This window comes from Trachypithecus francoisi, unplaced genomic scaffold (genome assembly GCF_009764315.1).
Source record: "Trachypithecus francoisi isolate TF-2019V2 unplaced genomic scaffold, Tfra_2.0 Lachesis_group17, whole genome shotgun sequence".
Lineage (NCBI taxonomy): Eukaryota > Metazoa > Chordata > Mammalia > Primates > Cercopithecidae > Trachypithecus > Trachypithecus francoisi.
Window position 1 is genome coordinate 40,858,169 of NW_022681462.1, and position 10,270 is coordinate 40,868,438.

The following is a 10,270-nucleotide window of genomic DNA, read 5'->3' on the forward strand; positions in this document are numbered from 1 at the left end:
TCATGGGTTAAATAGAGGACTGACTCTTGTTCTTTTCACCTCTGTTGTCATAATGGTCTAATTAGTTAAATCACAAAGACTGGAAGGAAAGGTGCTGCTTTATGTAAGTGTTTCTTCATGATCACTCAGCAAGGACAGCCTGCTCCATGCATTCCTCTGTGCCTCATGGCCGTGTAGGTCCGGGCCCAGAGCCACAGCTGCTCACTGAGTACAGTCAAAAGGCACAGGCAGTCCCAGAGCTAGGAACAGACTATGTCCTGCAGGTCTAAGTCCATTGTTCAGAGCTGTGAACTCTGAAAAAAGGTTAATCCTGAGTGACTAACTGGGCCTAAATTCAAATTACAGCCAAGTGGCCATTTTCTGACTAGAGGTCATACATGTATTTGGAGTTCCCAGAAAACCCTGCATGGACCAATCTGAATTCAGCAAGTGTAAACAAATCAGAACTAAGCAAGTTTGCATCCTTCATTCGCATGAATGGAACCTGGGCAGAAACTTTCTCTCTAAAAGACAAACTCTCCCTTTGTTATTTGGAGCACACACATCTTCATTTTACACTGAAGGCTGTCTCTCCCTGGTCTGCAAACTGTTCGCTGGAATGAAGTCCCCTTTCCCTAAATTCCTTTTCAGATAACTTTAGTTCACAAAGCACACAAATGCTCATGTGACTCATGCTGTGGCTTAGTAGGCAGAGTCTGCCATTGTTCCTAGCATGGTACCGGTAGTGACCATACCACAAAATATCCACAGAACGCATCAGATCATGGAACAGTGCCATTCTAACAAAATGCCTCAACACCTCAACCAAAGGAGAGGTCACCTCCTCCCAGACTTACCTATGAACATAGGTGTGCAGATGCACCTGTCATTACCTTTTCCCCCAGAGGAAGCATCACCCAGGCCACTCTCATCCTGTGCCTTTCTATAGGTTGTGACAGCTCTGCTGAGTAGCTGCAGGGACATTTTGATCTGGGAAAAGTGGAGCAGAACCCTTTCGGATATAAAGAGACTGAGAATCAAAGTGGCTGGAATTCTCTTAGGTCAGCATTGTGTTGAGAGTTACCCTGTGTGTTCAATAAAACAACCACTGACTTGTCCTCAGCTTCCACTGCCAACATCTATGTTCATAAGAGGCACTTAAGAAGCCAATTGGCCAAATCTACAGTAATGGGGGATAAGACCAAAGGTTAGAGACACAGCCCTTGGAAATTATTCTGTAACAGCAATCCGCTGGGCCCAGCTGGGGCCGTGTAGACAGGAAGGAAGGGACACACCGGTCCACACACCCGCAGGCGCTCACAATCTCTCACAAAGGCCAGAATTGCTACTTTCAAAAGGATGTCACACAAGCTAGAAAAATGAAATACTAAGACAAAAACTCACCCCTGAAAAAAGTTTCAACTTCCAATATACTAAAAGCCTTGTCTTGTGCCTACTCTTTAACCTGGAATCCTCTTTAGAAGCTATACTCTAAAGAAATATTCGCCTCACTGCTGAGCTTATAGGGTATGCCTAACGTCCAACAATATGAAATCCCTTCAATGAACTGCAGCACGTCCACATATAACCCACATAGAAGCTGTCCTCTTTCTTCACCTTCGAGGTTCCCATGCCAAAGAGGGACCTCTTGGACCCAAATATGTCTTAGCAATATAGAAGATGCTGGAGACTTGTAGGAGAAGTGAAGAGGGTTTACAGCGTAGCCCCACAGAAAACAACTTATGACCCCGTCACTCACTTGTCCCTTTTTTCCATGCCTCAATCTAGTCAGGAAACCACTAGATCCTCGATGGCTTCTTCTCCTTTCCCCCTCCTTTCTCTTCTCCTCTCCCTCCCTTGCTCCTCCTTCCTCCATCCCCCACTCCTTACTTCCAACCAAAACTTGACTAGCTCCAGTCTCATCCCTCCTTATTGAAAACTATTTTACTCATCCCTCTTCCCCCACTGCTGCCCAATCTTTATTCCTTACCCACATCAGACTTCGCCAAAACAAAGGCCAGGATAATAAACAGGACAAACTCTCTTTCAAAAAACATTTTAATGACCATATTTTGTTATTGTGTTACAATTTGAGGAGTCCGGATCCCCAGGGAAGACTAACAAGAAGTTCTCCTAACAAAGATGGGTCTCCCCTTACTAAAAACCCCTGTAATGGCTGAAAAGAGCATGAGGCTTTCTGCGCATCTTTACACATTCAATAGAACAAAATGCAGCAGTTAAAAACAATCTGTAGAAGGCTATCTTGTGACAGAAAGGCATTGGAGATATACTGTTAGTGACAAAAATAGGTTATAAATGAATTTTTCCATGCATGCCTCTATATTTATAAATACACACACACACACACACACACACACACACGCAAAGACAGGAAGGACAGACATTAAATGTTCATAGTGCTTAAGATATTGCATAGTATAATAGTTAGGACCATGGCCCTGGAGACAGAAAACTACAGCCTCTCTCCCACTTATCAGCCATGGGACCTTGGGCAATTTAGCCTCAAAGCCCCTGTTCCTTTATCTATGTGCTAGGGTTGTTATAAGAGTTAAGTGCAATACACAGAGAGCGAGAGAGAGAGTACCTAACATGTATTATGTGCTCAGTAAATGTGCATCATAGTACTCATTGTTACATATATTCCTAACTGCTTTATACATTTTTCCCTGTCCTCTAAGTTCCCTCCCCTCACCCCCACCCCTCAACAGGCCCTGGTGTGTGTTGTTGCCCTCCCTGTGTCCATGTTGAACAAAATTTTAACAGCACTACACCAACCAGCTTTAAAATCAGGACAAAAATATTCGAATTGGATGCTGCACCTTTTTAAGGAAGTTAACATTCATGCTTTTTTCATCTTAAAGCATGCTCACGAATCAGCAACACCAACAGGAAAAATAAAGCACTGTCTATGACAATCATTTTAGCTTGTTTGCTGAACCAAACAGGTTTACATCAATGAGAATATATTTAATTACTATCAAATAGCAGCTTTAATACCAGTCAAGTCATAGATTGAAAATAAAAGCAAACTTATATCTTGGAAATTAATCTTTAGGAGTTTTGAAACCTTTCTGAAAAAGCTATGTGGCTTTTTGTACCTTCAGAAAAATCCAAGCAATATTCTTGGTCAGAAAACACTGATTAATGTAGAAAATGAATCAACTCACTGATAAGACACTAAAAAGAAAGGTGTACCAAAATAACCTCATTTTGAGTCTTGGTTATTTCACTGAGCTAACACATACTGTGTGTTTTCAGTACCAGTTAAACCTTGTGTCTGTGTGTGTACTATTGGTCAGATAATGTTGTTACTCTGGAAGAATTCATGACATACAAAGACAAATGCTTGCCCCTAGCACATTCTCAGCTTCAACTGCTACAGACTGTCACTGAAAAAAATGTATTGGTCAGTCTGAGCCATGTCAAGTTAACTATGGAAGTAGCAAATCCACACCACAAACTGTGCTAGCACTTTCTTTTCAGGTCTAACTCCAAAATAGGTACAGCCTGGAAGCCACTACCCCAATATGTGAAAAGTGGTGGAACTTGGCTACCAGGAAGGTGTGGTTGTACAGTACGTTCTCATGGCCCATACCAGGTTCCCACGGAGAGGTGCACAGTCAGCCCTGCAGCATTCACAACAGTGCATTGACAAGATTCCGATGCAGCTCAGCACCCATGTGTCTGATGTGCATACTGTGGAGCCTGCTGGGAGGTAACTGAGTATCCCATGCTGCTCTTTGGCTGGGATGTGCTTGGTCCAGGGTTGGGATATAGGCAGCATGTGTGTTGGAATGCTGATAGTCTGAGGCCATGAAAAGTCCACCTGAGGTACTGGTAGGAGGAACAAGCCTCACTTTCTTCTGTGTGTCTTGATTCCTGGGTGGCCAGTTCCATTCGTGTGGTTATTGCCCCTGCTGCTGGTGGTGGTTCCTTTTGTCCCCTTTGTCATCAGGTTCTTCTTCCATTAAAAATTCTGATTTGGGGTAAGGGATTTGATAACCGGCAAAAATGTCTGATGTAGCAAGTGGGTCTTCTAAGAAATGGGGAATTTGTTCTGAGGTAATTCACTTTATTGGGTCCATGGTAAGAAACTTCTAAAGCAAGTGGAATGCTTTACTATCTGGTTTAACTTTGTGTTTTTCCATATATTTGATAAGGCTGCAGTTTAGTATACTTATTTCTTCTGAAATATTTCATTAATGTTGAATGTTCAGGCATCTTTTTTACATCTTCCCAATCTTTATTTGCAGGAAATCCCATTACATTGAGTATTCTGTCCAGCCAGTCACGGTGACAAGGATTACTAGTTTTGATGTCCTCTTGTTGACGGTAAAATACTGGTTTTGACATTAGTAATTCTTCAACCATACACCCTATAGCCCAAATATCAATAGCTTTGGTATAATGCCTTACTCAAAGAAGTAATTCAGGAGCTCGGTACCAGAATGTAACAATCACTGGATCCAAATCTGCTAATGTAAGCTAGTATAATTCTTTAAAATGTTTTGCATTATCCATTTATAATCAATTTTATTAGACCAAAAACACACTTACGTTTCTTTTCAAGGCAGCCTTTCTCTACCATGTGTGAGGCTTCCATGGGACCAGCCCTAGAAGTTTCTTAAAGGACCTATAAAACATGCCCTTAAATCGTTCTGAGTTCTTACAATTTCCCACATTACTTCAGGTGAGTTTTGCTAAACTTCTCACCACTATATACCAAGCATCATTTTTTCCTCTAGCTTCCCATACTATTTTCCTCACCATCCTTCAACCCTCCCTAACAGTTTCCTTGAGGCCTGCCAAGTTCCCCCTGCCACCCAGACCCAAAGCCAAAGTCACACGTCTTAAGCTTTCATTGCTGTAGCACCTCACTCCAGTACCAAATTCTGTTCCAGTAATCTGGAACACATCAGCCCAAAGCCTAATGGATTATTTTGCTCATAATTCTGCAATTTGAGCAGGGCTAAACTGAGATGGTTTACTCTGTTCCACATTGCTCAACTGGGGCTGGAGGATGCAGTCCTAAGTGGTTCGCTCACCTGGTGACAAGTTGCTACTAGTTGTCAGCTAGGAGTGCAGCCAGGGCTGTATGCAAGACCCCAGTTTATCACCGTGTGGGCCTCTTAATGGGGCAGCTTAGAATTTCTCACTGTATGATGGCTGGGTGTCAAGAACAAGTATTCCAAGGGACAGAAAGTATTAATAAAAGCTGCAGTTCCTTAAGACTGAAAGAGGCTGGAAATGGTTATATCATCATTTCCACTGCATTCTATTGGTCAAGCGATCACAGAGCCACCCCAGAGTCAAGTGGACCAAAGAACCACATGAATGGAACTGGCCACCCAGGGAATCAAGACAGCAGTCACACACAGGGACCCCCATTGAGGAAAGTGAGGCTTGTTCCTCCTACCACTACAGCAGGTGGACTTTTCATGGCCTCAGACTATCAGCATTCCCATATCCCATGCCTATATCCCAACCCTGGACCAAATAATTTGCAGTCATCTTTAATCTGTCCCATCAATGAAGCTATTAGCTGATTGCTTATTGCTATCATAATTTCATATCTATCCACTCCCATTTTATTATTCCCAATGATGCAAGAGTCTCAGGTATCATTGTGCTAGAAGACACACCAGAACTCCAGGCATCCACTCACAGCTGTCAACACTGTACATCCCTGAACCAGGTTTGTGGTCCTCATCCTCAGATTACTGAAATATCTCTCTGGGTTGTGGCATCAGTAACTTTGGCCTTTCCCATCCTCTAGCCCAAGCCTAAATTGTCTTCCTTAGCTGCGAACCTGCATGGCTGGGGAGATGAAATAGCATCATTGACTTGGCCAGGCTGTGTTTTCAACTAGAAGGATCTCCTCCTTTCCAAATTTTATCCTCAATACCTACTCTGACCAACTTGCTCCAAGGTACAAGAGTAGACTTTTTCTCCAGGAGGGCTTGCACCAGAAGTCAATGAGTTAATAGTGACGTAGACAGAAGGAGAAAATGGAGCATGAGAGTATAATACCTTGGCGCATTGTGGTAAAGTACCACTGGTATCATTTGTTCCTCTATTCCAAGGGCTGGGATGACTGATATTAAAGGCAAATAGAGAATTTGTCTTAGGAAAGTGTTTTTGGAACCCGCTGCTTTGGACTAACTTTGCTTGATGGAGACTGATGCCAAATGTCTGAATATAGCATCTCTTTAGGCAGACTTGTGGGCATCACTTGAGTGCATACCATCTGAAGGTCTGTTGTGAATTTCATCAGCCTTGTGACCAATTTTGTTTGTGACTGAGTGTCAGTCACCTAGATGTCTCCAAGTCCTGCAGGCTTGGGATCATCCTGCTTGTATTTTTTTTTTTTTCTTTTTTGAGACACTGTCTCACTCTGTCACCAGGCTGGAGTGCAGTGGCACGATCTTGGCTCATTGCAACCTCTGCCTCCCAGGTTCAAGCGATTCTCCTGCCTCAGCCTCCTGAGTAGCCAGGACTACAGGCACGCACCACCACGCCCAGCTAATTTTTGTATTTTTAGTAGAGACAGGGTTTCACCATGTTGGCCAGAACAGTCTTGATCTCTTGACCTTGTGATCCGCCCACCTCAATCTCTCAAAGTGCTGGGATTACAGGCATGAGCCACCAGGCCCAGCCCCTGTTTGTAATTTTTAAGTAGAATTTACTTGAACCCCCATCCAACATATGGTGGAAAACCCAGTTTGCTCCACCCTATTTCCTAACACCTGAGGAGTACCTCTTGTGTCGCTAATTTCTTTTCTCTCCTGACTTCTCTCTCATGGCTCACATATTTCAATTGTTTCCTGTGTTGGTGCCAAACTGACCCAGAACTCCCCCCAACACACACACACACACAAAACACTATCACAAAACATTTGTATCAGTCCAGTAATTCCTCAAACCTGGCTTTAGAAACACCTGGAGGACTTTTAAACATCCTGATGCCAAGCCTGCTCCCTGGATATTTCAATGTCAGCTGTGCCTGAGAACCTGTCAACTAGCCCAGTGCTTCTCAAATGCCAGCGTGTGTGAGAATCACCTGGGGAGCTTGCTAAAATGCAGGTTCTGATTCTGGGCCCTGGGTGGGGCTCTAGATTCTGCATCTCTAACAAGTTCTCAAGTGATGCTGATGCCGCTGATCCCCAGACCACACTTTGACTAGCAAGGAGCTAGCAGATATGAGGGATGACATGGGCCCAGCAAACAGTTACAACCAGACATCAGACACATCAGTGACACCGCATCAGGAACTTCTCAGAGGCCATCCTGCTCCCTCAGTTCCAGCTCCAGGGCCCCGTCTCACTTCTCATTTCCCTCGACTTCTACCTATTCCCAGGCCCTTGTCTTTCTAGGGATGCCATGGCCACTATACATTTATTTATTTATTTAATTTATTTTTGAGAGAGGATCTCTTTCTGTCACCTGGGCTGGAGTGCAGTGGCACAGTCATGGCTCACTGTAGCATTACCCTCCTGGGCTCAAGTGATCCTCCTACCTCAGCCTGCCAGGTAGCTGGGACTGCAGGTACGTGCCACCACATGAGATTAATTTTTTTTTTTTTTTTCTGTAGAGGTCTTATTGTTTCCCAGGCTGATCTCAAACACCTGGCGTCAAGCAGTCCTCCCACTTTAGCCTTCCAAAGCACTAGGATTACAGATATGAGTCACTACACCCTGCTAGGCTGCCGTGTCTTTATCGGGCAGCTCAATCTAGTTCTCTCTGTCTCCAAACATATCCTGGTCCCACTCTAAGAGCTGTCTTGCCACACCTAAACGCACCATAGAAAGGATTTGCCGACCCCAAGGCAGTACTGTACCCAAGGAATGCTACCTCTGGCTTCTAAAGCAGAGGTTCCCAAACTCTCTCAGTTCATGGTATCCTTAGTGTGCCAGGAATTTCCTCACAGAGTACTTTAAGCCAAAAGAAACACCTGACAGTTCTGTTTCTCCCTCTCTCTCTCTCTCTTTTTTTTTTTTTTTTGGAGTCTCACTCTGTCACCCAGGCTGGAGTGCAGTGGCACAATTTTGGCTCACTGCAACTTCCGCCTCCCGGGTTCAAGCAATTCTCCTGCCTCAGTGCCCTGAATAGCTGGGGTTACAGGTGCATGCCACCATGCCCGGCTAATTTTTGTGTTTTTAGTAGAGACAGGTTTTCACTATGTTGGTCAGGCTGGTCTCGAACTCCTGACCTCGTGTTCCGCCCACCTCAGCCTCCCAAAGTGCTGGGATTATAGGCGTGATCCTCCACGCCTGGCCAGTTCTGCTTCTTAAGTAATTGTGTTGAAACAATTTAATGGCAATGGTTTTCATGGGCCTGACAGAGGTCACTGTGTTTTCCTCAAAATATTTAAATATCCCATGACACCTTATGAGTGTGTTGAGGTGCCCCTACAGTCCACACTTTGGGAACCACGGTTCAAAACTAATAGATGGTATATATGTCACCTCCAAATGCCCTAGCAAGGTAATAGAAACCCATCCATAGTGATGATTGTATGTAATGCAAATGGGGGACTGAATCTGATGGGAGAGGGGGGCATTTCAGAGAGGTGCTGTCCCACTCTTAACACCAGCTGGATCTGGCACAAACAGGCCAACATTACTCTCTGTTGTAGCCAAGAGAGTCGCTTTCTTTTTTTTTTTTTTTTTTTTGAGACGGAGTCTCGCTCTGTCGCCCAGGCTGGAGTGCAGTGGCCGGATCTCAGCTCACTGCAAGCTCCGCCTCCCGGGTTTACGCCATTCTCTCGCCTCAGCCTCCCGAGTAGCTGGGACTACAGGCGCCCGCCATCTCGCCCGGCTAATTTTTTGTATATTTTAGTAGAGACGGGGTTTCACCGTGTTAGCCAGGATGGTCTCGATCTCCTGACCTCGTGATCCGCCCGTCTCGGCCTCCCAAAGTGCTGGGATTACAGGCTTGAGCCACCGCGCCCGGCCTAGAGTCGCTTTCTAGATTCATCTCCCGGTGGAAGTTCCAAAGGGTTCTGGGATTAGAATAGTATACGAGAGAAAGTAAGGGCAGAAAGATAGTTTGTCTCTTGGTAAAAAACTTGTAAACATGACTCATCTAATATCCGAAAATCTAGGAGGAAAGCTTAACTATTATCAGATTGCTGTGACACCTGATGGTGCAAACTGTTTCCAGTTAGGAGTCCAACCCTATGATACAGTGATTCTCAACCTTGGCCGCACAATAAAATCACCTGGAGAGTTTTCAAAAAATACAAATGGCTGGGCTCCCACCCAGACCAGTTAGTTGAGTCAGTCTCCGAAGGCAAGATCCAGAGATCTATCTTTATTTTTTATTTATTTATTTATTTAAGACAGGATCTTGCTCTGTCACCCAGGCTGGAGTGCAGTGGCACAATCTCGGGTCACTGTAGCCTCAGCTTCCTGGGCTCAAACAATCCTCCCATCTCAGCCTTTTAAGTAGTGGGGACTACGAGCGTGCACCACACCCAGGTAATTTTTTTTTTCTTTGTAGAGACAGGGTCTCACTATGTTGCCCAGGCTGGTCTCAAACTCTCAAACTCCTGGGCTCAAGAGATCCTCCTGCCTCAGCCTCTAAAGTGCTAGGATTACAGGTGTAAGCCACTGCACCCAGTCGAAAAGTTTTAAAATTTGACGAGGTCCAATTTACCTATATTTTGTTGTTCTTGCTTGTGCTTTTAGTATCATCTAAGAATCAACCACCAAATCCAAGGTCATAAAGATATATGCTTGTTTTCTTCTAGGAATATTATAGTTTTAGCTCTTACATTTAAGTGCTTGAGTCATTTTGAGTTAATTTCTGTGTATGGCGTGAGATAAGGGCCCAGTTGCATTCCTTCACATGTGGTTATCTAGCACCATTTGTTGAAAATGTGATTCTTCCCCTCATTGAATGGTCTTGGCACCTTTGCTGAAAATCAGTTGATCATAGATGTATGAGATTATTTCTGGACTCTCAATTCTATTCCATGTATTTACATCTCTCCTTATGAGGTAGGGAGTGGGACTTGACTCTGGAGGCAAGACTGGGACAATGGACCAAATTGAGGACTAACTGAAACAGGGCTTGAGTAGAAGGAGCTTTTCATAAGACATACCCACCAGTTCCCCATGTCAGTTTACTGTTCCCATGGCAACACCAGGACATTAACCTCCCTTCCACGGCAATGACTCAATGACCGAAAAGTTATTATCAATTCCCTAGAAATTTCTGCATAAATTGCCCCTTAATCTGCATGTGTTAAAAGTGGATATAAATGACT

The 10,270-nt window shown here is 44.2% G+C and overlaps 1 pseudogene; it reads right to left on the reverse strand.

The window, feature by feature from the left end:
• Positions 1-354: 354 nt before the first annotated feature.
• LOC117062830 lies at positions 355-5,710 on the reverse strand (annotated as a pseudogene).
• Between the last annotated feature and the right edge of the window lie 4,560 nt (positions 5,711-10,270).